Below are 27,291 nucleotides of genomic sequence, written 5' to 3' on the forward strand. Positions count from 1 at the left end.
ACATATTTAAAGTGATGAAATGGAAAAACCTACAACCAAGATTACTCTGCCCACCAAGGATCTCATTCAGATTCAATGGAGAAATTAAAATATTTACAAAGAAGCAAAGCTAAGAGAATTCAGCACCACCAAACCAGCTTTACAACAAATACTAAAGGAACTTCTGTAGGCAGGAAATGCAAGAAAAGGAAAAGACCTACAATAACAAACCCAAAACAATTAAGAAAATGGTAATAGGAACATTCATATTGATAACTACCTTAAATGTAAATAGATGAAATGCTCCAACAAAAAGACATAGACTGGCTAAATGGATACAAGAACAACACCTGTATATATACTGTCTATAAGAGACACACTTCCGACCTAGGGACACACACATACTGAAACTGAGGGGATGGAAAAAGATATTCCATACAAAGGGAAATCAAAAGAAAACAGGTGTAGCAATTCTCACATCAGACAAAATAGACTTTAAAATAAAGTCTACTTCAAGAGACAAAGAAGGACAGTACATAATGATCAAGGGATCAATCCAAGAAGAAGATACACCAATTGTAAATACACATGCACCCAATATAGGAGCACCTGAATACATAAGGCAAATGCTAACAACCAAAAGGGGGAAATGAACAGTAACACAATAATTGTAGGGGACTTTAACACCCCACTTTCACTAATGAACAGATCATCCATAATGAAAATAAATAAGGAAATACAAGCTTTAAATGTTACATTAAACATGCTGAAATTAAGTGATATTTATAGGACATTCCAACCAAAAACAACTGAATACACTTTCTCCTCAAGTGCTCATGGAACATTCTGCAGGATAGATCATATCTTGGGTCACAAAACAAGCCTAGGTAAATTTTAAAAATACTGAAATCTTATCCTGTATCTTTTCTGACCACAGCACTATGAGACTCGATATCAATTACAGGAAAAAAATTGTAAAAAATACAAATACATGGAGGCTAAACAATACACTACTTAATACACAAGAGATCACAAGAAATCAAAGAGGAAATCAAAAAATACCTAGAAACAAATGACAATGAAAACACAATGACCCAAAACTGATGGGACGAAGCAAAAGAAGTTCTAAGAGGGATGTTTATAGAAATACAATCCTACCTCAGAAAACAAGAAACATCTCAAATGAACAACCTAACCTTCACCTCACGCAATTAGAGAAAGTAGAACAAGAAAAACCCAAAGTTAGCAGAAGGAAAGAAATCATAAAGATCAGATGAGAAATAAATGAGAAAGAAATGAAGGAAACAATAGCTAAGATCAATAAAACAAAAAGCTTGTTCTTTGAGAAGATAAACAAACTTAATAAAATATTACCCAGACTCATCAAGAAAAAAGGTAGAAGACTCAAATCAACAGATTTACAAATGAAAAAGGAGAAGTAACAACGAACACTGCAGAAATACAAAGGATCATGAGAGTTTACAACAAGCAACTATATGCCAATAAAATGGAAAAGCTGGAAGAAATGGACAATTTCTTAGAAAAGCACAAACTTCTGAGACTGAATCAGGAAGAAATAGAAAATATAAACAGACCAATCACAAGCACTGCAATTGAGACTTTGATTAAAAATCTTGCAGCAAACAAAAGCCCATGACCAGACGGCTTCACAAGCGAATTCTATCAAACATTTAGAGAAGAGCTAACACCTATACTTCTCAAAATCTTCCAAAATATAGCAGAGGGAGGAACACTCCCAAACACATTCTACGAGGCTACAATCACCCTGATGCCAAAACCAGACAAAGATGTCACAAAGAAAGAAAACTACAGACCAGTATCACTGATGAACATAGATGCAAAAATTGTCAACAAAACCGTAGCAAACAGCATCCAACAGCACATTAAAAGTATCATACACCATGATCAAGTGGGGTTTATCCCAGGAATAAAAGGAGTCTTCAGTATACACAACTCAATTGATGTTATAAGGCACTTTAAACAAATTGAAGGACAAAAACCATATGATCATCCCAATAGATATAGAAAAAGCTTTCGACAAAATTCAACACCCATTTATGATAAAAATCCTCCATAAAGTAGGCATAGTGGGAACTTACCTCAACATAATAAAGACCATGTATGCCAAACCCACAGCCAGCATCATTCTCAATGGTGAAAAAGTGAAACCATTTCCACTAAGATCAGGAATAAGACAAGGTTGCCTATCCTTACTACTATTATTCAGCATAGTTTGGGAAGTTTTAGCCACAGCCATCAGAGAAGAAAAAGAAATAAAAGAATCCAAATTGCAAAAGAAGAAGTAAATCTATCACTATTTGCAGATGACATGATATTATAAATAGAGAGTCCTAAAGATGCTACCAGAAAACCAGTAGAGCTACTCAATGATTTTGGTAAAGTATCAGGATACAAAATTAATACACAGAAATCTCTTGCATTCCTATACACTAATGATGAAAAATATGAAAGAGAAATTAAAGAAACACTCCCATTTACCATCTCAACAAAAAGAATAAAATACCTAGGAATAAACCTACCTATGAATACAACAGATCTTTATACAGAAAACTATAAGACACTGATGAATGAAATTAAATATGATACAAACAGATGGAGAGATATACCATGTTCTTGCATTGGAAAGATCAACATTGTGAAAATGACCATACTACCCAAAACACTCTACAGATTCAATGCAATCCATATCAAATTACCAATGACAGTTTTCACAGAACTAGAACAAAAATTTTCACAATTTCTATGGAAACACCGAAGACACAGAATAGCTGAAGCAATCTTGTGAAAGAAATATGGAGCTGGAAGAATCAGGCTCCCTGACTTCAGACTATACTACAAATCTACAGTAATCAATACAGTATGGTTCTGACACAAAAGCAGATATATAGAGCAATGGAACAGAATAGAAATCCCAGAGATAAACCCATGTACATACGGTCACTTATCTTTGATAAAAGAGGGAAGAATATACAACAGAGAAAAGACAGCCTCTTCAATAATGTGCTTGGACTATGGATAGCTACATGTAAAAGAATGAAAATAGTACACTCCCTAACACCATACAGAAAAATAAAGTCAAGGTGCATTAAAGACATAAATGTAAGGTGAGAAACTATAAAACTCTTAGAGGAAAACATAGGCAGGACACTCTATGACACAAATCACAGCAAGATCCTTTTTGATCCACCTCCTAGAGAAGTGGAAATAAAAACAAAGATAAACAAATTGGACCTAATGAAACTTAAAAGCTTCTGCACAGCAAAGGAAACCATAAAGAAGATGAAAGGACAGCCCTCTGAATGGGAGAAAATATTTGCAAATGAAGCAACTGACAAAGGATTAATCTCCAAATTTTACAAGCAGCTTATGCAGCTCAATATGAAAAAAACAAACAACCCAATCCAAAATGGGCAGAAGACCCAAATAGACATTTCTCCAAAGAAGACGTACAGATTGCCAACAAACACATGAAAGGATGCTCAACATCCCTAATCATTAGAGAAATGCAGATCAAAATTATAATGAGCTATCACCTCACACTAGTCAGAATGGCCATCATCAATAAATCTACAAACAATAAATGCTGGAGAGGGTGTGGAGAAAAGGGAACCCTCTTGCACTGTTGGTGGGAATGTAAATTGATACAGTCACTATGGAGAACAGTAGGGAGGTTCCTTAAAAAACTAAAAATAGAACTACCATACGACCCAGCAATTCAACTACTGAGCATATACACCGAGAAAATCATAATTCAAAAGAGTCATGTACCACAATGTTCATTGCAGCTCTATTTACAATAACCAGGATATGGAAGCAACCTATGTGGCCATTGACAGATGAATGGAAAAACAAGATGTGGCACATATATACAATGGAATGTTTCTCAGCCATAAAAATAAATGAAATTGAGTTATTTGCAGTGAGGTGTATGGACCTAGACTCTGTCATACAGAGTGAAGTAAGTCAGAAACAGAAAGACAAATACCATATGCTAACACATATATATGGAGTTTAAAAAACAAAAAAAAAAGTGGTTTTGAAGAACCTAGGAGCAGGACAGGAATAAAGACGCAGACATAGAGAATGAACTTGATTACATAAGGAGGGGGAAGTGTAAGATGGACGAAGTGAGACAGTGGCATGGACTTATATATACTACCAAATGTAAAATAGATAGCTAGTGGGAAGCAGCTGCATAGCACAGGGAGATCAGCTCAGTGCTTTGTGACCCCCTAGAAGGATGGGATAGGGAGGGTGGGTTGGAGATGCAAGAGGGAGGAAATATGGGGATATATGTTTATGTATAGCTGATTCACTTTGTTATAAAGAAGAAACGAACACACCATTGTTAAGCAATTATACTCCAATAAAGATTTTAAAAAAGAAATATACACACACTCATAAAGCTAAAAAAACCAAACAACTAAAAATTAAAAAATAACTAACAGACAGAACCCTAGGATAAATGGTAAAAGCAAACCTAAACAGAGAAGATCACACAAAGAGACATAAACATACACACTCACAAAAAGAGAATAAAGGTAAAAAATAAAAATATATTTAAAAGATAATAAATTTAAAAAGTAAAATTAAATTTAAAAAAAGGAAGAGAGCAACCAAACCAATAAATAAATCCACAAATTATAACAAGCACTAAAATCTAAACTGTGATAAATGTAAAACCATAAACCAATCAGACGCAGAAAGCAAACCCAAAGGCTAAAGTTGCTCCCAAAGTCAACCGCCTCAATTTTGGGAACATTCTTTGTCTATTCAGGTATTGTTCAAATGCAGCATTTTTCAAGTTGATTGTGGGGATTTAATCTGCTTGTCCTCAGGCTGCACGAAGTAATTCCCCCTTCTTTTCTTTGCACAGCTCCTGGGTTTCAGCTTTCGTTTTGGCCCTGCCTCTGCATTTAGGCTGCCCTCAGGCATCTATTCCCCTCACAGACTGGAGGGATTAAAGCAGCAGCTGATTAGGGCTCTATTGCTCACTCAGGCTGTATTGAGGGAGGGGTATGGTAGTTATAATTAGAATGCAGGGAGAACCTGTGGTGGGAGAAGCCAGCATAACTTCGTCACAGCCTGAGGCACGCAGTGTGTTCTCCAAGGGGAAGTTTCCCTGGATCACGGGACCCTGGCAGTGGCATGCTGCACAGGTTACCAGGGTGATGTGGGTAGTGACCTGTGCTTTCACACAGGATTCTTGGTGGCAGCAGCGGTGGTGTTAGCCATCCATGCTCATCTTTGCAGTCCGAGATGTTAGCCACATCTTGCACCCATCTCTGGAGCTTGCTTAGGTGGTACTCTGCCTTCTGTGGGCACACAGTGGGAATACTCTCTCCTTGCTCACCACTAAACAATGGTCTCTTGCCCCTCCAGCAGGTCCAGACTTTTTCCCGGACTCCCTGCTGGCTAGCTCTAGCACACTAGCCCCCTTCAGGCCATCTTCATGCAACTAACCCTAGTCCTCTCCCTGGGGTTTGACCTGCAAAACTTGAACCTCAGGTCCCAGCCTCCACCTGTGGTGGTTGGTCAGAGATAATCATCTCAGGTTTGTGAGTGCTAGTTAGCACCGATCCTCTGTGAGGGAATCTCTCTGCTTTGCCCTCTGCACCCCTGTTGCTGCACCCTCCTCCATGGCTCCAAAGCTTCCCCCCTGGCCACTCTTCATCCCCGCCACTGAAGGGGCTCCCTAGTGTGTGGAAACTTCTCCTCTTTCACAGCTCCTTCCCAGATGTTCAGGTCCCGTCCCTGTTCTTTTTTCTCTGTTTATTTCTTTTTTCTTTTGCCCTGCCCAGGTATGTGGGGATTTTCCTCTTTTTGGAAGTCTAAGATCTTCTGCCAGCTTTCAGTAGGTGTTCTGTAGGAGTTGTTCCACATGTAGATGTATTTGTGGAGAGGAAGATGATCTCCATGTCTTAACCCTCCACCATCTTGAAGGTCCTCTCTGTTTTTGCTATTTGTCTTGGGTTTCATTTGTTTGTTTTCATTTTTTTTAATTTCATTTTTTTTCTTTTTTCTCTGGCCGCACTGTGCAGCTTATGGGCTCTTGGTTGTAGAGCCTGGGATCAGGCCTGAGCCTCCATGGTGGGAGCACTGAATCCAGGACAGTGGACCACCAAAGAATTCATGGGCACAGAGAATATTAATCAGTGTGCATGCTCCCAGAGGTATCCATATCATCACCAAGACCTGTCCCCACACAGCTGCTTGCAGGTTCCAGTGTTGGACACCTAATGCCAAACAACCAGCAAGACAGGAACACAGACCCATGCATCAGCAGACAGGCTGCATGAAGTGGTATTAAGCTCATAGACACCCCAAAACAGTTCACCTGATGTGGCCCTGGCCTTCAGAGGGAAAAGACTCAGCACCACCCACCAGAGCACAGGTAACAATCCCTCCCACCAAGAAGCCTAAACAAGCCCCTGGACCAACCTCACCCACAAAGGGGCAGATACCAGAAGCAAGAAGAGCTATGACCCTGCAGCCTGATGAAAGGAGACAATAAACACAGTAGCTTAGACAAGATTAGATAACAGAGAAATATGTTGCAAATGAAGGGGCAAGGTAAAATCCCACAAGACCAAATAAATAAAGAAGAAACAGGCAATCTACCTGAAAAAGAATTCAGGGTAATGATAGGAAAGATGATCCAAGATCTCAGAAATAGAATGGAGGTTCGGGTTGAGAAGATACAAGAAATGTTTAACAAGTGCCTAGAAGAACTAAAGGACAAACAATCAGTGGTGAATAGCACAATAACTGAAATGAAAAATAAAATAGAAGGAATCAATAGCAGAAAAACTGAGGTAGAAGAATGGATAAGTGTGTTAGAAGATAGAATGGTGGAAATCACTCCCACAGAACAAAGAAAAAAGAATGAAAAGAATTGGGGACAGTCTCAGAGACCTCTGGGACAACATTAAATGCACCAACATTCGAATTATCGGGGTCCCAGAAGAAGAAGAGAAAAACAGGATCTGAGAAAATATTTGAATAGATTATAGTTGAAAACTTCCCTAACATGGGAAAGGAAATAATCAAGTCCAGAAAGAACAGAGAGTCCCATACAGGATAAACTTAAGGAGAAACATACCAAGACACATATTGATCAAACTAACAAAAAATTAAATACAAAGAAAAAACATAAAAAGCAGCAAGAGAAAAGCAACAAATGACATACATACAAGGGAATCCCCATAAGGTTATCAGCACATTTTTCAGCAGAACCTTTGTAGGGCAGAAGAAAGTTACATAATATACTTAAACTGATGAAAGGGAAAAACCTACAACCAAGATTAATCTACCCAGCAAGGATTTAATTCAGATTTGACAGAGAAATCACACGATATACAGAAAAGCAAAAGCTAAGAGAATTCAGCACCATCATACCAGCTTTACAACAACTGTTAAAGGAAATTCCTTTAGCTCTCCAAGAGCCAAAGGAACTTCTCCAGGAGGGAAACGCAAAAGAATAAAAAGATCTACAAAAATGAAGCCACAATTAAGAAAATGACAATAGGAACATACAAATCAATAAGTACCATAAATGTAATTGGATTAAATGCTCAAACCAAAAGATACAGACTGGATGAATGGATACAAAAACAAGACCCATATATATGCTATCTACAAGAAACCCACTTCAGACCTAGGGACACATACAGACTGAGAGTAAGGGGATGGAAAAAGATATTCCATGCAAATGGGAATCAAAAGAAAGTTGGAGGAGCAATACACATATCAGACAAGATAGACTTTAAAATAAAGACTATTAAAAGAGACAAGGAAGGACACTACATAATGATCATGGGATCAAGCCAAGAAGAAGATATAACCATTGTAAATATTTATGCACCCAAACTAGGAGCACCTCTATAAATGAAGCAAATGCTAACACTTATAAAGGGGAAATCAACAGTAACACAATAATAGTGGGGGGGCATTAACACCCCACTTACACCGATGGACAGATCGTCAAGACAGAAAATGAATAAGGAAACCCAAGCTTTAAATGACACAAGAGACCAAATAGACGTAATTTATATTTATGGGACATTCAAACCAAAAGTGGCAGAACACACTTTATTCTCAAGTGCTCACAGACCATTCTCCAGGATAGATCACATCCTGGGTCACAAATCAAGCCTCAGTAAATTTAAGAAAATTGAAATTGTATAAATCATCTTTTCCTACCACAATCCTATGAGATTATAAATCAATTACAGGAAAAAAAGAACTGTTAAAAATACAAACATATGGAGGCTAAACAATATGCTATGAAATAACCAAGAGATCACTGATGAAATCAAAGAGGAAATGAAAACATACATAGAGACAAATGACAATGAATACATGATGACCTAAAATGTACAGGATGCAGCAAAAGCAGTTCTAATAGGGAAGTTTACAGCAACACAATCCTACCTCAAGAAACAAGAAAAATCTCAAATAAACAACCTAACCTTACACCTAAAGCAATGAGAGAAAGAAGAACAAACAAAACCCAAAGTTAGTAGAAGGAAAGAAATCATTAATATTAGAGCAGAAACAAATGAAATAGAAATGAAGAAAACAATAGCAAAGATCAATGAAACTAAAAGCTGGTTTTTTGAGATGATAAATGAAACTGATAAACATTTAGCCAGACAGACTCATCAGGAAAAAAAAATGGAGAGGACTCAAATCAATAAAATTAGAAATGCAAAAGGAGAAGCTACAATTGACACCACAGAAATGCAAAGGATCATAAGAGACTACTACAAGAAATTATATGGCAGTAAAATGGAAAACCTGGAAGAAATGGACAGTCTTAGAAAAGTACAACCTTCCAAGGCTGAGCCAGGAAGAAATAGGATATATGAAGAGACCAATCACAAATAATGAAATTGAAACTGTGATTAAAAATCTTCAAACAAACAAAAGTCCAGGCCCAGATGGCTTCACAGGAGAATTCTATCAAACATTTAGATAAGAGCTAACACAGAGCCTTTTCAAACTATTTCAAAAATCTGCAGTGGACAGAACACCCCCAATTCATTCTATGAGTCCACCATCACCCTGATACCAAAACCAGACAAGGATATAACAAAAAGAGAAAATTACAGGCCAATATCACTGATGAACATAGATGGAAAAATCCTTAACAAAACACTACCAAACCAAATCCAACAACATATTATAAGGGTCATACACCATGACCAAGTGGGATTTATCCCAGGAATGCAAGAATTCTTCAATATATGCAAATCAATCAATGTGATACACCATATTAACAAATTGACAAATAAAAACCATATGATCACCTCAATAGATGGAGAGAAATATTTTGATAAAATTCAATACACATTTATGATAAAAACTCTCCAGAAAGTGAGCCCAGAGGACATATCATTCCTATAGGTGAAAAACTGAAAGCACTTCCTCTAAGATCAGGAAAAAGACAAGGGTGTCCATTCTCACCACTATTATTCAACATAGTTTTGGAAGTTCTATCCATGGCAATCAGAAAAGGAAAAGAAATAAAAGGAATCCAAATTGGAAAAAACGAAGTAAAACTGTCACTGTTTGCAGATGACATGATACTATACATAGAGAATCCTAAAGATGCCACCAGAAAACTACTAGAGTTAATCAATGAATTTGGTAAAGTAGCAGGATACAAAATTAATGCACAGAAATATGTGACATTCCTATATACTAATGATGAAAAATCTGAAAGTGAAATCAAGAAAACACTCCCATTTACCATTGCAACAAAAATTGTAAAATATCAAGGAATAAACCCACGTAAGGAGGCAAAAGACCTGTATGCAGAAAACTATAAGATACTGATGAAAGAAATGAAAGACAGTACAAACAGATGGAGAGATATACCATGTTCTTGAACTGGAAGAATCGATACTGTGAAAATGACTATACTACCCAAAGCAGTCTACAGATTCAATGCAAACCCTATAAAATTACCAATGGAATTTTTCACAGAACTAGAGCAAAGAAAAATTACATTTTGTATGGTAACACACAACAACCCGAATAGACAAAGGATTCTTGAGAAAAGTGGAGCTGGAGGAACTAGGCTATGTGCCTTCAGACTATATTACAAAGCCAAAGTAATCAAGACAGTATGGTGCTAGCACAAAAACAGAAATATAGATCAATGGAACAGGATAGAAAGCCCCCAGATAAATATACACACCTACTAATCTTTGACAAAGGAGTCAAGAATATACAATGGAGAACAGACAGTCTCTTTAATAAGTGGTGCTGGGAACTCTGGACAGTTACATGTAAAAGAATGAAATTAGAACACTCCATAACGTGATACAAAAAAATGAAAAAAAATGGGTTAAAGACCTATATGTAACACCTGACAGTATTAAACTCTTAGAGGAAAACATTGGCAGAACACTTTATGACATAAATTGCAGCAAGATCTTTTTGACCTACTTCCTAGAGTAATGAAAATAAAAATAATAAATAAACAAATGCAACCGAATTCAACTTAAAAGCTTTTGCACAGCAAAGAAAACCATAAACAAGATGAAAAGACAAGCCTCAGAATGGGAGAAAACAGTTGCAAATGAAGCAACTAACAAAGGATTAATCTCCAAAATATACCAGTGGCTCATGCAGTTCAATATCAAAACAACAAATACAACCCTATCAAAAAATGGGCAGGGGCTTCCCTGGTGACACAGTGGTTGACAGTCTGCCTGCCGATGGAGGGGACACGGGTTTGTGCCCCAGTCAGGGAAGATCCCACATGCCACAGAGTGGCTGGGCCTGTGAGCCATGGCCACTGAGCCTGCACGTCCAGAGCCTGTGCTCCGCAATGGGAGAGGCCACAACAGTGAGATGCCCGTGTACGGCAAAAAAAAAAGAAAAAAGAAAAAAAACACAACATGCAGATGGCCATAAAACACATGAAAATATGCTCAACATCACTCATTATTATAGAAATGCAAATCAAAACTACAATGAGGTGCCACCTCCCACTGGTCAGAACAGCCATTACCAAAAAATCTACAAACAATAAATGTTGGAGAGGGTATGGAGAAATGGGAACACTCATGCACTATTGATGGGAATGTAGACTGAGAGAGCCACAGTGGAAAAGAGTATGGAGGTTCCAAAAAAAAACTAAAAATAGAACTACCATATGACCCAGCAATCCCACTACTGGGAATACACACTGCGAAAACCACAATTCAAAAAGACACATGCATGCCAAAGTTCACTGCAACTCTATTTACAATAACCAGGACATGGAAGCAACCTAAATGTCCATCAACAGAGGAATCAATAAAGAAGATGTGGTACATCTATACAATGGAATATTACTCAGCCATAAAAAGGAACAAAATTTGGTCATTTGTAGAGACATGGATGGACCTAGAGAGGGTCATACAGAGTGAAGTAATTCAGAAAGAGAAAAACAAATATTGTATATTAATGCATATATGTGGAATCTAGAAAAATGGCATAGATGACCCTCTTTGCAAAGTAGAAACAGAGACACAGAGGTAGAGAGCAAATGTATGGACACCGAGGTGGAAAGGGGGATGGGAGGAATTGAGAAATTGAGATTGACACATATACACTATTGATATTATGTATAGAATTGATAATTACAGCCAATATCGTCCTCAATGGTGAAAAACTGAAAGCATTTCCACTAAGATCAGGAACAAGACAAGGTTGCCCACTCTCACCACTCTTATTCAACATAGTTTTGGAAGTTTCAGCCACAGCAATCAGAAAAGAAAAGGAAATAAAAGGAATTCAAATCAGAAAAGAAGAAGTAAAGCTGTCACTGTTTGCAGATGACATGATACTATACATAGAGAATCCTAAAGATGCTACCAGAAAACTACTAGAGCTAATCAATGAATTTGGTAAAGTAGCAGGATACAAAATTAATGCACAGAAATCTCTGGCATTCCTATACACTAATGATGAAAAATCTGAAAGTGAAATCAAGAAAACACTCCCATTTACCACTGCAACAAAAAGAATAAAATATCTAGGAATAAACCAACCTAAGGAGACAAAAGACCTGCATGCAAAAAATTATAAGACATGGATGAAAGAAATTAAAGATGATACAAATAGATGGAGAGATATACCAGGTTGCTGGATTGGAAGAATCAACATTGTGAAAGTGACTATACTACCCAAAGCAGTCTACAGATTCAATGCAATCCGTATCAAACTACCACTGGCATTTTTCACAGAACTAGAACAAAAAATTTCACAATTTGTATGGAAACACAAAAGACCCCGAATAGCCAAAGCAATCTTGAGAACGAAAAGTGGAGCTGGAGGAATCAGGCTCCCTGACTTCAGACTATACTACAAAGCTACAGTAATCAAGACAGTATGGTAGTGGCACAAAAACAGAAAGATAGATCAATGGAACAGGATAGAAAGCCCAGAGATAAACCCACGCACATATGGTCACCTTATCTTTGATAAAGGAAGCAGCAATGTACAGTGGAGAAAGGACAGCCTCTTCAATAAGTGGTGCTGGGAAAACTGGACAGGTACAAGTAAAAGTATGAGATTAGATCACTCCATAACACCATACACAAAAATAAGCTCAAAATGGATTAAAGACCTAAATGTAAGGCCAGAAACTATCAAACTCTTAGAGGAAAACATAGGCAGAACACTCTATGACATAAATCACAGCAAGATCCTTTTTGACCCACCTCCTAGAGAAATGGAAATAAAAACAAAAATAAACAAATTGGACCTAATGAAACTTCAAAGCTTTTGCACAGCAAAGGAAACCATAAACAAGACCAAAAGACAACCCTCAGAATGGGAGAAAATATTTGCAAATGAAGCAACTGACAAAGGGTTAACCTCCAAAATTTATAAGCAGCTCATGCAGCTCAATAACAATAAAACAAACAATCCAATCCAAAAATGGGCAAAAGACTTAAATAGACATTTCTCCAAAGAAGATATACAGACTGCCAACAAACACATGAAAGAATGCTCAACATGGCGTGCACCTGGCGAGCGATGGCGCCGGACGCGGGCGCCCCGGGATAGCGCGGGCTAGGTGGCGGCGCCCGGCTGGGGCAGCAATGGAGCTCCTTCGGCTGCTGCTCCTGGCTGTGTTGGCGTCGGAACCGGCGGCGGCCGCCGGAGCCGAGACCGTTGGGAACTCCAGCGAGGACTCTCCTTCCCAATGCCTCGGGAACAGGCACTGACAAAGGACTGGTTTTCATTCTTAAACCAGAGCAGAGTATATGCACTTGGCACTTGGAGACTTCAGACCCTGAGCCTGTCCAAAATGTGGCCATTCCACTCTCCTACTCGGAAAGCGATCCTATCCCTGGTGGTTGTAATTTGGAGTTTGATTTAGATATCGATTCCAACATTTACCTGGAGTATAATTTCTTTGAAACAACTATCAAATTTGCTCCAGCAAACCTAGGTCATGCGAGAGGCGCAGATGCTCCGCCGTGTGACGTCAAGACGGGCCAGGACTCCAGGTGGAGGTTACAGTATGACGTCTATCAGTATTTTTTGCCGGAGAACGACCTCACTGAAGAGGCATTGCTAAGGCACCTGCAGAGGATGGCCGAGGTGCCTCAGGTGCAGGCCAATGCTCTCAAGGTGGTTACCCTAACAGCTGATCATAAGACAAGTGTTTCTTTCTCCTCCCTCCGTGGACAAGGTGTCATTTACAACGTCATCGTTAGGGATCCATTTCTAAATACGTCTGCAGCTTACGTCCCTGCTCACACGTACGCTTGCAGCTTTGAGGCAGGGGAGGATAATTGTTCTTCCCTTGGAAGAGTATCTACCAAAGTGTTCTTCACTCTTTTTGCCCTGCTTGGTCTCTTCATCTGTTTCTTTGGACACAGATTCTGGAAAACAGAACTATTCTTTATAGGCTTTATCTTCATGGGATTCTTCTTTTATATACTGATTACAAGACTGACACCTATTAAGTATGATGTCCGCCTGGTTCTGACAGCCGTTGCCAGAAGTGTCGGTGGGATTTTCTTGGTCGCTGCTTGGTGGCGATTTGGAATCCTCGTGCTCTGCATGCTGTGTGTTGGACTGGTGCTGGGGTTCCTTGTCTCATCAGTGACTTTCTTCACTCCACTGGGAAACCTAAAGATTTTCCGTGATGACTCAGTGTTCTGGGTGACCTTCTCTTGTATAGCTATTCTCATTCCAGTGGTTTTCATGGGCTGCCTAAGAATACTGAACATACTGAGTTGTGGATTCATTGGCTCCTATTCGGTGGTCTTGGCCGTTGACAGTTACTTGTACACAAGCCTTTCCTACATCACTTTGAACGTACTGAAGAGAGTGCTCCACGTGGATTTCCGCAGAGCTTTCATAAATGTGCCTTTTCAAACGAATGACTTTATTATCCTGGCAGTATGGGGCATGCTGGCTGTAAGTGGAATTACTTTACAGATTCGAAGAGAAAGAGGGCAACCGTTTTTCCCTCCCCACCCATACAAGTTATGGAAGCGAGAGCGTGAGCGCAGAGTGACGAACATCCTGGACCCCAGCTACCACATCCCTCCGCTGAGAGAGAGGCTCTACGGCCGATTAGCCCAGATCAAAGAGCTCTTTCAGAAGGAACAGCCAGCCGGTGAAAGAACGCCCCTGCTTCTGTAGATGCGGAGGGCTTGGTCAGTGCAATCTTGAAGTACAACCCAGGTACCGCCTCAGATTGGGTGTTGCTGCCTTGCTGCTTCAGCAGTCTCTGGGGTAAGTCTGCTAAGAAACCAGCTTCTGTGTCCGTGCTTTGTACAGTATTGTGGTCTCCTTACTGATACAGGGTATACCAGGGAGATGACAGTAATTCTAAGTGAGAGGGAGAAAGATGGCCAAAAAGTTGGTGGTAGGGAGGTTCTTCCTTATCATAAAATACGTAAGGAGTTACCTTTTGGTTTACAAATATATGTCAACTTATTCCATTAAATAGATACACTTAAAAAAAAAAAGGAACTTGAAAACAGTGGTTCTCTTGTAAAGCCCTGGTGTTTTTTTGTTTTTTTTAATAACACCTTGAACAATTCTGTCACCTGAGTCTGTCCAAACTCGGGGGCCAGGACATGGTGAGTGGTTTAATTTAAGGGTTGGATTGAACTTTTATTTGTCACTGTGTTTGGAGCTTTGGGAATTTGAAACTGGGCCTTTGAACTTCGGAGTACAAAACAGGGAAAACTAACTTATTTTCTTACTAATAGCAGTCTGATTACTTAGTTGCATCTTTCTTAGTATTATATATTATCAAAAAGTACCCTTCTTTTGTTTATGGTAAAATACATATTTACTGTATCGATCATTTTTTAAGTATATAGTTCAGTAGGTACCCCTCGTCTTTGCCTTTTATTGCTTAAAATGGTATTTTAAATAGCTAAATTATTCCAATTATTTGAAAGTAGCTCCATTTATATAGACAACAGAGCTTTTATATGGATGATTTATTTATATTCCAGATTAAAAAATGGCCTTTTTTTTTTCTTTCAAGACCTTTTAAAATAGTGTTGACAGCTGATCTCTAATTGAAACGGCATTCAATGACGTATGAATTGTTTTATTTTTAGGAGACAGATTGGCTCCTAGCTTCATCCATAATCCCATTAATAGGGAAACCTTTAAAAATTTGCATTTTGTAGTTCTTTCTGCTAAATTAGTTGTTAGAGCATTGGCACAGTTTCAGAAAATCTGTGCATGAAGCCTTTGTTTGTCCTGTCTGTGTTGTAAAGCACTGAGGAGGGTGTCAGAAAGGACTCAGGTGTTTAATAGAGCTGCTTTCAGTGACTTGGACTCTGTAAGGAGAGTCCCTTCAGTTTTGACTTTGTTCCACCACGAGAAAGTGCCCGATGCCCTGGGCTGCATCCCTTCTCCTCACGGCCTTTTAACTGTCAGAGCCTCTGCTGAGGAGGTTCTGCCTTGCATTTAGAGCTGGGGACTCTGACGTGCCTGAGTGGCCTTGAGGTCGGTTGTGGTTGTTGCATTCCCATTTGTAAGTTAACCGCTGTTTAAATGATGCTGCTTTTCAGAGGTTTTCAATGGACAGTAGGTTTCTGAAGTTTCGGGTAACTGGAAAATTTTCAACTTTCGCTCTTAAAAGTGTTCTGGTAAGGTTGAAACAAAATGAAAAAATGTATGCTAATCATTTCTTGCATTGAAAAGTTATACACAGGTGTTTGTTTACTATTTATTTTGTAATCTTCACTGTTTATATAACTTCAAAAACACTTAAACTTGAAGAAAAATGTGTTTTCTTAATAATTCGCTGTAGGGATTCTGGATTCTGCTGTATTGTTGTAAATTCTAACAAAGTTATATGGAATATGTGTGAATTTTTTCCTATACCATCAAAATGCACTGACAGTAAAGAGTATAAAGACAAAACACACTTTCTTGGAGGGGGGAGACATATTGTTTAAAATTTTTCATGATAATTTTTTTTTGTGAGTAATAAGTCAGTTCGTATAATTTTTTAATAATAAATACCTATTTTGAAAAAAAAAAGAATGCTCAACATCATTAGTCATTAGAGAAATGCAACTCAAAACTACAATGAGATATCATCTCACACCAGTCAGAATGGCCATCATCAAAAAATCTAGAAACAATAAATACTGGAAAGGGTGTGGAGAAAAGGGAACACTCTTGCACTACTGGTGGGAAGGTGAATTGGTACAGCCACTATGGAGAACAGTATGGAGTTTCCTTAAAAAACTACAAATAGAACTACCATATGACCCAGCAATCCCACTACTGGGCATATGCCCTGAGAAAACCATAATTCAAAAAGAGTCATGTACCAAAATGTTCATTGCAGCTCTATTTACAATAGCCTGGAGATGGAAACAACCTAAGTGTCCCTCACTGGATGAATGGATAAAGAAGATGGGGCACATATATACAATGGAATATTACTCAGCCATAAAAAGAAATGAAATTGAGCTATTTGTAATGAGGTGCATAGACCTAGAGTCTGTCATTCAGAGTGAAGTAAGTCAGAAAGAGAAAGACAAATTCTGTATGCTAACACATATATATGGAATTTAAGAAAAAAAAAAGGCATGAAGAACCTAGGGGTAAGACAGGAATAATGACACAGACCTACTAGAGAATGGACTTGAGGATATGTGGAGCGGGAAGGGTGAGCTATGACAAAGTGAGAGAGAGGCATGGATATATATACACTACCAAACATAAAGTAGTTAGCTAGTGGGAAGCAGTCACATAGCACAGGGAGATCAGCTCGGTGCTTTGTGACCACCTGGAGGGATAGGGAGGGTGGGAGGGAGGGAGATGCAAGAGGGAAGAGATATGGGAACATATGTATATGTATAACTGATTCACTTTGTTATAAAGCAGAAACTAACACACCATTGTAAAGCAATTATACTCCAATAAAGATGTAAAAAAAATAATTGATAACTAGTGAGAACATACTGTATGGAACAGAGAACTCTATTTTATGTACAGTGGTGACATAAATGGAAAGGGAATCCAAAAAAGAGCAGCTATATGTATATGTATAGCTGATTCATTTTTCTGTACAGTAGAAACTAACTCAACATTTTAAAGCAACCATACTCCAATAAAAATTAATTAAGAAAAAAGAACCAATGGGCCAATGTAAAAATCAAAGATGAAAATTTAAAAATACCTTGAGGGCTTCCCTGGTGGCACAGTGGTTGAGAGTCTGCCTGCCGATGCAGGGGACATGGTTTCGTGCCCGGGTCTGGGACGATCCCACATGCTGCAGAGCAGCTAGGCCTGTGAGCCATGGCCACTGAGCCTGCGCGTCTGGAGCCTGTGCTCCACAATGGGAGAGGCCACAACAATGAGAGGCCCGTGTACCACAAGAAAAATAATACAATAAGAAAATTATAAAAATACCTTGAAACAAATAAAAATGGAAACACAACTGTACAAAATATATGGGATGAAGCAAAAAAGTGTTCTAAGAGTGAAGTTCATACTGATCCAAGCAATAAATTCTCATATAAACAACCTAACCTACCAGCTAAAGGAATTAGAAAAATAAGAACAAATCCCAAAGTCAGCAGATGGAAGAAAATAATAAAGATCAAGCAGAAATAAATGAAATAGAGATTTAAAAAATAGAAAACATCAATGGAACTAAAAGCTGTTTTTTTGAAAAAATAAACAAAATAGACAAACCTTTAGCCAGAGTGATCAAGAAAAAAAAAGAAGGCACAAATAAATAAAATCATAAATAAAAGAAGAGAAAATACAACTGACATCACAGAAATGCAAAGAATCATATGAGAATACTATGATCAATTATATACCAACAAATTAGACAACCTAGAAGAAATGGATAAATTTCTAGAAACGTATTACCTTTCAAGACAGAATCATAAAGAAATAGAGAATCTGAATAGACTGATTACTAGTAACAAAATTGATTCAGTAATTTTCAAAACTCCCAAAAAGCAACTCCAAATCCAGATGGCTTCACAGGTGATTTCTACAAAACATTTAAGGAAGAGTTAATCACTATCCTTCTCAAATTATTCCAAAAAATTAAAGAGGAAGGATCACATCCAAACTCATTTTCTGCGGCCAGCTTTACCCTGATAGTAAAACCAGACAAAGATACCACACAGACACACGTGTGCATGTGAGCACCCACATCCACACACAAATTACTTGCCCCAATCCCTGGTGAACGTAGATGTAAAAATCCTCTACAAAATATTACAAACTGAATTCAACTTTACATTAGAAGGATTATACACCATGATTAAGTGGAATTCATTCCAGGGATGCAAAAAGGTTTTGAAATTTGTAAATCAATGTGATACATCATATAAACAAAAAGAAAAAGAAAAATTATATGATCATTTCAGTGGATGCAGAAAATCATTTGGGGTACACCTGAAACTACTACAACATTGTTAATCCACTATACTTCAACATAAAATAAAAATGACAAAAAAATTTGGTTTTGATGTTGACAAAATTCATTATCATTTTAACATAAAAACTCTCAACAATGTGGGTATAGAGGGAACATACCTCAACATAATAAAGGCAATATATGACAAACCTACAGCTCACAAAATATTCAATGGTTAAAAGCTGAAAACTTTCCCTCTAAGATCAGGAACACAACCAAAAAAAGCAACACTTGATGTTTTACTCAACATAGTATTGGAAGTCCTAGCTACAGCAGTTAAGCAAGAGAAAGAAATGAAAAGTATCCAAACTGGAAACAAAGAAGTAAAAATATCATTATTTGCAGATGACATGATACTATATATAGAAAACCCCAAAGACTTCAGTAAAAATCTCTTAGAATTAATAAATGAATTCAGTAAAGTTGCAAGATACAAAATTAACACACAGAAATCTGTTGCATTTCTATAAACTAATAACAAATTTTAAGAAAGTGAAATGAAGGAAACAATCCCATTAACAATTCCATCTAAAAGAATAAAATACCTAGGAATAAATTTATCAAAGGAGATGAAAGACCGCCTGTACTCTAAACACTATAAGCCATTGAGGAAACTGAAGACAACACAAATAACTGGAAATATATACTATGCTCATGCATTGAAAGAATCATTATCATTAAAATGCCATACTATCCTAAGCAATCTACAGATTCAGTGCAATCCTTATCACATACCAATGACATTTTTCACAGAACTAGAACAAATAATCCTAAATATTGTATGTAACCACAAAAGACTCCAAATAGCCAAAGCAATCTTGAGAAAGAAGAACAAAGCTCAATGTGTCAAGCTCCCAGACTTGAAACTATACTACAAAGCTATAGTAAACAAAACACTATGATACAGGCATGAAAACAGACACAAAAATCAATAGAACAGAAGTGAGAGTCCAGAAATAAACCCATGCTCATATGGTCCACTAATCTATGACACAAAGTCAAGAATATATAATAAGGAAAAGACAATCTTTTCAATAAATGGTGTTTGGTAAACTGGATGGCTTCATGCAAAAGAATGAAACTGGACCACCTTCTTATAGCATATACAAAAATAAACTCAAAATGGATTAAAGCCTTAAACATTAGACCTAAACCCATAAAACTTCTAGAAGAAAATAGGCAGTACATTCCTTGCATTGGACTTAGAAAGATTTTTTTGGATATGTCTCCTCAGGCAAGGGAAACAAAACCAAAAGTAAACAAATCAGACTACATCAAACTATAAAGCTTTTTCACAGCAAAGGACTCTACCAAAAAAATGAAAAAGGAGAAGGTATCTGCAAACAGTACACCTGATAAAGGGCCAATTTCCAAAATATAAAAAGAACTCATATAAATAAGCAGAATTCAAAGATGGCTGCCCTTCAAGGTTTCCCACATCCATGGTGTACATGCCCTGAATAATCCGTGTGACTCTGAATAGAACAGATTTTGTCACCATGATTAGGTTATGTTATATTACATGGTTGGCTCTAAGAAAGTAAGATTATCCAGTTGGGCCTGACATAATCATATGAGTCTTTAATGGAAGACAGTTTTCCAGCATGAAGTTTCCTCAAACAATTAAAACTAGAACTACCATACAATTCAGCAACTGTGCTTCTGGGTATTTACTGGAAGAAAACAAAAACACTAGTTCAAAAAGATATATGCATCCCTATGTTCACTGCAGCATTATTTACAATAGCCAAGATTTGGAAGCAACCTAAATGGCTGGGTAAACCAGCCTCTGCAGAACATCTGAATGGACAATTAATGTTCCCACAACTGAGACCACTCTAGTTTTAGCAACTGTGGACTTTGGGGGCACGTACATGTGGGAGTTAGGTCAGGTCAGAGTCTCAGGTACTCCACAGTGCTCACTGAGTCCAGAGACCTAACAAGAGGTCTTGGAGGGCCTCCTAGGGAGGCTGGGGATGGCTGTGTCTCAATGTATGGGCAAGGATGCTGATAGCGGAGGCCTCAGGGAAGTTTTGTTTTTTAATTTATTTTTTAAGTTTTAAATATAATTTTTATTCTTTAATTTTTATTTTATTTTGTATTGTTATTTTTATTTTTGTTGTTTTTTAGCTTTTTAAATTTTTTTCTATTTTGTTTTTCTCTTTTTTATGTTTTGTGTCATTTTTGTGTGTTTGCTTTCCGTTTTCATTGCTTCTTTTAGTTTGTTTTTGTTTTATTTTTTGCCTTTTGTTTTAGTTAGTTTTGTTTTTACTGTTTGTTTTGGTTTTTGGATTTTTTGTTTGATTGTTTTCTTGATTTTGGGTTTTCATTTTTTCTTTGATTGTCTTTGTTTTTATTATTTGTCTTTGTTTTTCTGCCTGTTTGTTTTGTTTTCTTTTCTTTATTGGCCATGTCACACAGCTTGCAGGGTCTTGGTTCCCCAGCTGGGGGTCAAGCCTGGGTCCCCGTCGTGGGAGCACCAAGTCCAGGCTGCTGGACCACCAGAGAATTCCCACTCCAGGGAATATTAATCTGCATGAGCTCTCCTGGAGGTACCCATCTTGGCACCAAGACCCGGCTCCACCCACAGCCTGCAAGCTCCAGTGCTGGATGCCTCGGCCCAAACAACCAGCAAGATAGAAACACAACCCCAACCATCAGCAGACAGGCTGTCTAAAGTTGTACTAAGCTTACAGACACCCAAAACACACTCCGTGACATGGCCCTGACTGCTGGAGGGACAAGACCCAGCTCCACCCACCAGAGCACAGGCACCAATCCCTCCCACCAGGAAGCCTACATAAGCCCCTGGACCAACCTCACCCACCAAGGGGCAGACACCAGAAGCAAGAGGAACTACGACCATGCAGCCTGCAGAAAGGAGACCATAAACAGTAAGTTAGACAAAATGGGACAACAGATAAATATGTTGCAGATGAAGGAGCAAGGTAAAAACCTATAAGACCAAATAAATAAAGAGGATATAGACAACCTACCTGAAAAAGAGTTCAGAATAATGATAGTAAAGATGATCTAAGATCTTAGAAATAGAATGGAGGCATGGATCAAGAAGATACAAGAAATGCTTAATAAGGACCTAGAAGAACTAAAGAAAAAACAAAGTGATGAATAATAAAATAACTGAAATGAAAAACACACTAGAAGGAATCAATAGCAGAATAATTGAGGCAGAAGAACAGATAAGTGATGTGGAAATCACTACTACAGAACAGAAAAAAAGAATGAAAAGAAATGAGGACAGTATCAGAGACTTCTAGGACATTAAAGCATCAACATTCAAATTATAGGGGTCCCCAAAGAAGAAGAGAAAGAGAAAGGGTCTGAGAAAATATCTGAAGAGATTACAGTTGAAAACTTCCCTAATGTAGAAAAGGAAATAGTCACCCAAGTCCAGGAAGTGCAGAGTCCCATACAGGATAAACCCAAGGAGAAACACACCAACATACATATTAATCAAACTACCAAAAATTACATACAAAGAAAAAATATTAAAAGCAAAAAGGGAAAAGCAACAAATAACATATAAGGGAATCCCCATAAGTTAACAGCTGATTTATCAGCAGAAACTGCATATCAGAAGGGAGTGGCATGAAATATTTAAAGTGATGAATGGGAGAAACCGACAACAAAGAATACTCTCCCCAACAAGGTTCTCATTCAGATTCGATAGAGAAATCAAAAGCTTTACAGGCAGGTAAAGCCAAGAGAATTCAGCAACACCAAATCAGCTTTGCAACAAATGCTAAGGGAACTTGTCTAGGTGGGAAATACAAGAGAAGAAAAAGAGCTACAGAAAGAAACCCAAAACAATTAAGAAAATGGCAGTAGGAACATATATATCAATAATTACCTTAAATGTAAATGGATTAAATGCTCCAACCAAAAGACACAGACTGGCCAAATGGATACAAAAACATGACCTGTATATATACGGTCTACAAAAGACCCACTTCAGACCTAGGGACACATACAGACTGAAGGTGAAGGGATGGAAAAATTTATTCCATGCAAATAGAAATCAAAAGAAAGGGCTTCCCTGGTGGCGCAGTGGTTGAGAGTCCACCTGCCAATGCAGGGGACATGGGTTTGTGCCCTGGTCCAGGAAGATCCCACATGCCATGGAGCGGCTGGGCCTGTGAGCCATGGCTGCTGAGCCTGCGCATCCGGAGCCTGTTCTCTGTAATGGGAGAGGCCACAACAGTGAGAGGCCCGCATACCGCAAAAAAAAAAAAAAAAAAAAAAAAGCTGGAGTAGCAATATCAGACAAAAATAGACTTTAAAATAAAGACTGTTACAAGAGACAAGGAAGGACACTACATAATGATCAAGTGATCAATCCAAGAAGAAGACATAACAATTGTAAATATATATTCACCCAAAATAGGTGCTCCTCGATATATAAAGCAAATGCTAACAGCCATAAAAGGGAAAATTGACAGTAACACAACAATAGTGGGGGACGTTAATGTCCTACTTACACCAATGGATAGATCATCCAGAGAGAAAATTAATAAGGAAACACAAGCCTTAAATGACACATTAGACCACACAGACTTAACTGATATTTATAGGAAATTCCATCCGAAAGCAGCAGAATGCACTTTCTTCTCAAGTGCACACAAAACATTCACCAGGATAAATCATATCTTGGGTCACAAATTAAGCCTTGGTAAATTTAAGAAAAATTAAAATCATATCAAGGGCTTCCCTGGTGGTATAGTGGTTGAGAGTCCACCTGCCATAGCAGGGGACACGGGTTCGTGCCCCGGTCCGGGAAGACCCCTCATGCCATGAAGCGGCTAGGCCTGTGAGCCATGGCTGCTGAGCCTGTGTGTACAGAGCCTGTGCTCCACAATGGGAGAGGTCACAACAGTGAGAGGCCCGCACACCGCAAAAAAAAAAAAAAAAAAGAAAAGAAATAAAAAGAAAAAAACATCATATCAAGCATCTTTTCTGACCAGAACACTATGAGATTATAGGAAAAAAAAATGTAACAAACACATGGAGGCTGCACAATATGTTACAAAATAATCAATGGATCACTGAAGAAATCAAAAAGGAAAAAAACACCTAGAGAAAGAGAAAAACAAATATTGTATATTAATGCATATATGTGGAATCTAGAAAAATGGTACAGATGAACCAGTTTGCAAGGCAGAAAGCGAGACAGATGTAGAGAACAAATGTATGGACACCAGGGGGGAAAAGGGGGCCTGGAAGTTTTGGGAGATTGGGATTGACATATATACACTAATACACATAAAATAGATAACTAAAGAGTATCTGCTGTATATCACAGGGAACTTTATTTCACTTCGCTGTACAGTAGAAACTAACACAACATTATAAAACAACTATAACCCAATAAAAATAAATAAAATCTCAAATAAACAACCTATCCTTACACCTAAAGAAACTAGAGAAAGAAGAACAAGCAAACCCCAGAGTTAGAAGAAGGAAAGAAATCATGAAGATTAGAGCAGAAATAAATGAAATAGAGATGAAGAAAACAATAGCAAAGATCAATGAAACTAAAAGCTCGTTCTTTGAGAAGATAAACAAAATTGATAAAACTTTAGCCAGAGTCATCAAGAAAAAAAGGGAGAGGATTCAAATCAATAAAATTAGAACTGAAAAAGTAGAAGTTACAATGGACACCACAGAAATACAAAGGATCATAAAAGATTACTACAAGCAACTATATGCTAATAATTGGACAACCTGGAAGAAATGGACAAATTCTTAGAAAAGTACAACCTTCCAAGACTGAACTAGGAAGGAATAGAAAATATGAACAGACCAACAAATTTAAAAACTCCCAACAAACAAAAGCCCAGGACCAGATGGGTTCACAGGAGAATTCTATCAAACATTTTAGAGAAGAGTTAACACCCACCCTTCTGAAACTCTTCCAAAAATTGCAGAGGAAGGAACACTCCTAAGCTCGTTCTATGAGGCCACCATCACCCTGATACCAAAACCAGAAAAAGATATTACAAAAATGCAAAATTACAGGCCAATATCACTGATGAACATAGATGGAAAAATCCTCAACAAAATACTAGCAAACAAAATTGAACAACACATTGAAAGGATCATACACCCTTATCAAGTGGGATTTATCCCAGGGATGGAAGGATTCTTCAATATTCATAAATCATTCAATGTGATACACCACATTATCAAATTGAAAAATTCAAACCATATGATCATCTCAGTAGATGCAGAAAAAGCTTCTGACAAAGTTCAACATCCAGTTCTAATAAAAACCTCTCCAGAAAGTGGGCATAGAGGGAACATATCTCAACATAATAAAGGCCATATATGACAAAACCACAGGTAACATCATACTCAACTGTGAAAAGCTGAAACCATTCCTTCTAAGATCAGGAACAAGAGAAGGATGTCTAGTTTCACCACTTTTAGTCAATGTAGTTTTGGAAGTCCTAGCCATGGCAATCAGAGAAGAAAAGAAATAAAAGTAATCCAAATTGGAAAAGAAGCAAAACTGTCACTGCTTTCAGATGACACGGTACTATTCAGAGAAAATCCTAAAGGTGCCACCAGAAAACTACTAGAGCACATCAATGAATTCAGTAAAGTTGTAGTATACAAAATTAATACACAGAAATCTCTTGCATTCCTATACACTAACAATGAAAGATCAGAAAGAGAAATTAATGAAACAATCCCATTTACCATCCTATCAAAAAAAATATATATACCTCGGAATAAACTTACCTAAGGAAGCAAAATACCTGTACTCTGAAAACTATAAGACACTGGTGAAAGAAATCAAAGATAACACAAACAGATGGAAAGATATACCATGTTCTTGTATTGGAAGAATCAATATTGTCAAAATTACCCTACTACCCAAGGCAATATATAGATGCAATGCCATCCCTCTCAAATTATCAAAGACATTTTTCACAGAACTGGAACAAAATATTTTAAAATTTGTATGGAATCACAGAAGACCCTGAATAGCCAAAGCAATCTTGAGAAAGAAGAACAGAGTAGGAGTAATGAGGCTTCCTTACTTTGGACTATAGTAGAAAACTACAGTCATCAAAACAGTCTGGTACTGGCACAAAGATAGGCTTATAGATCAATGGAACAGGATAGAAACAAACCCATGCTCCTATGGTCAATTTATCTATGACAAAGGGGACAAATATATATGATGGAGAAAAGACAATATCTTCAATAAGTGGTGATGGGAAAACTGGACAGCTCCCTGTAAAGGAATGAAATTAGCACATTCTCTAACACCATACACAAAATAAACTCAAAATGGATTAAAGACTGGAAACCATAAATCTCTTAGAGGAAAGCCTAGGCAGAACAGTCTCTGACATAAATCACAGCAAGATCATTTTTGATCCAGCTCCTACAGTAATGAAAATAAAAACAAAAATAAACAAAAGGGACATAAGTAAACTTAAAACCTCCCTCACAGAAAAGAAAATCATAAACAAAATGAAAAAACAACTCTCAGAATGGGAAAAAATATTTGCAAATGAATCAACTGGACAAGGGATTAATCTCCAAAATATACAAACAGCTCATGTAGCTCAATATCAAAAAAACAAACAAGCCAATCCCAAAATGGGCAGAAGACCTAAATAAACATTTCTCCAAAGAAGATATACAGATTGCCAACAAACACATGAAAGGATGCTCAACATCATTAATCATTAGAGAAATGCAAATCAAAACTACAATGAGTATCACCTCACACTGGTCAGAATGGCCATCATCAAAGAACCTACAAACAATAAATGCTGGAGAGGGTGTGGAGAAAAGGGAACCCTCCTACTCTATTGGTGGGAATGCAAACTGGTGCAGCCACTGTGGAGAACAGTATGAAGATTTCTTCAAAAACTGAAAATATGGGCTTCCCTGGTGGCACAGTGGTTGAGAGTCCGCCTGCCGATGCAGGAGTCGTGGGTTTGTGCCCTGGTCCTGGAAGATCCCACATGCCGCGGAGCGGCTGGGCCCGTGAGCCATGGCCGCTGAGCCTGCACGTCCGGAGCCTGTGCTCCGCAACAGGAGAGGCCACAACAGTGAGTGGCCCACGTACTCAAAAAAAAAAAAAAAAAAAAAAACCTGAAAATAGAGCTACCATATGATCCACCAATCCCACTCCTGGGCATATATCTGAAGGAAACCATAATTCAAAAAGATACATGCACCTCAATGCTCATTGCAGCACTGTTTACAATAGCCAGGACATGGAAGCATCCTAAATGTCCAATAACAGAAGAATGGATAAAGAAGATGTTGTACATATATACAATGGAATA

The 27,291-nt window shown here is 37.9% G+C and overlaps 1 protein-coding gene and 1 pseudogene across 5 annotated transcripts in view; one reads left to right on the top strand and one right to left on the bottom strand.

Annotated features, from left to right (window-relative positions):
• The window catches only part of ARHGEF9 (Cdc42 guanine nucleotide exchange factor 9), a 204,772-nt gene that overhangs the window by 115,192 nt on the left and 62,289 nt on the right, over window positions 1-27,291 (bottom strand). The gene's annotated exons all lie outside the window — the stretch shown is intronic.
• LOC117310383 (transmembrane 7 superfamily member 3 pseudogene) lies at window positions 6,109-14,780 on the top strand (annotated as a pseudogene).

Source organism: Tursiops truncatus, chromosome X (genome assembly GCF_011762595.2).
Source record: "Tursiops truncatus isolate mTurTru1 chromosome X, mTurTru1.mat.Y, whole genome shotgun sequence".
Classification (NCBI taxonomy): Eukaryota; Metazoa; Chordata; class Mammalia; order Artiodactyla; family Delphinidae; genus Tursiops; species Tursiops truncatus.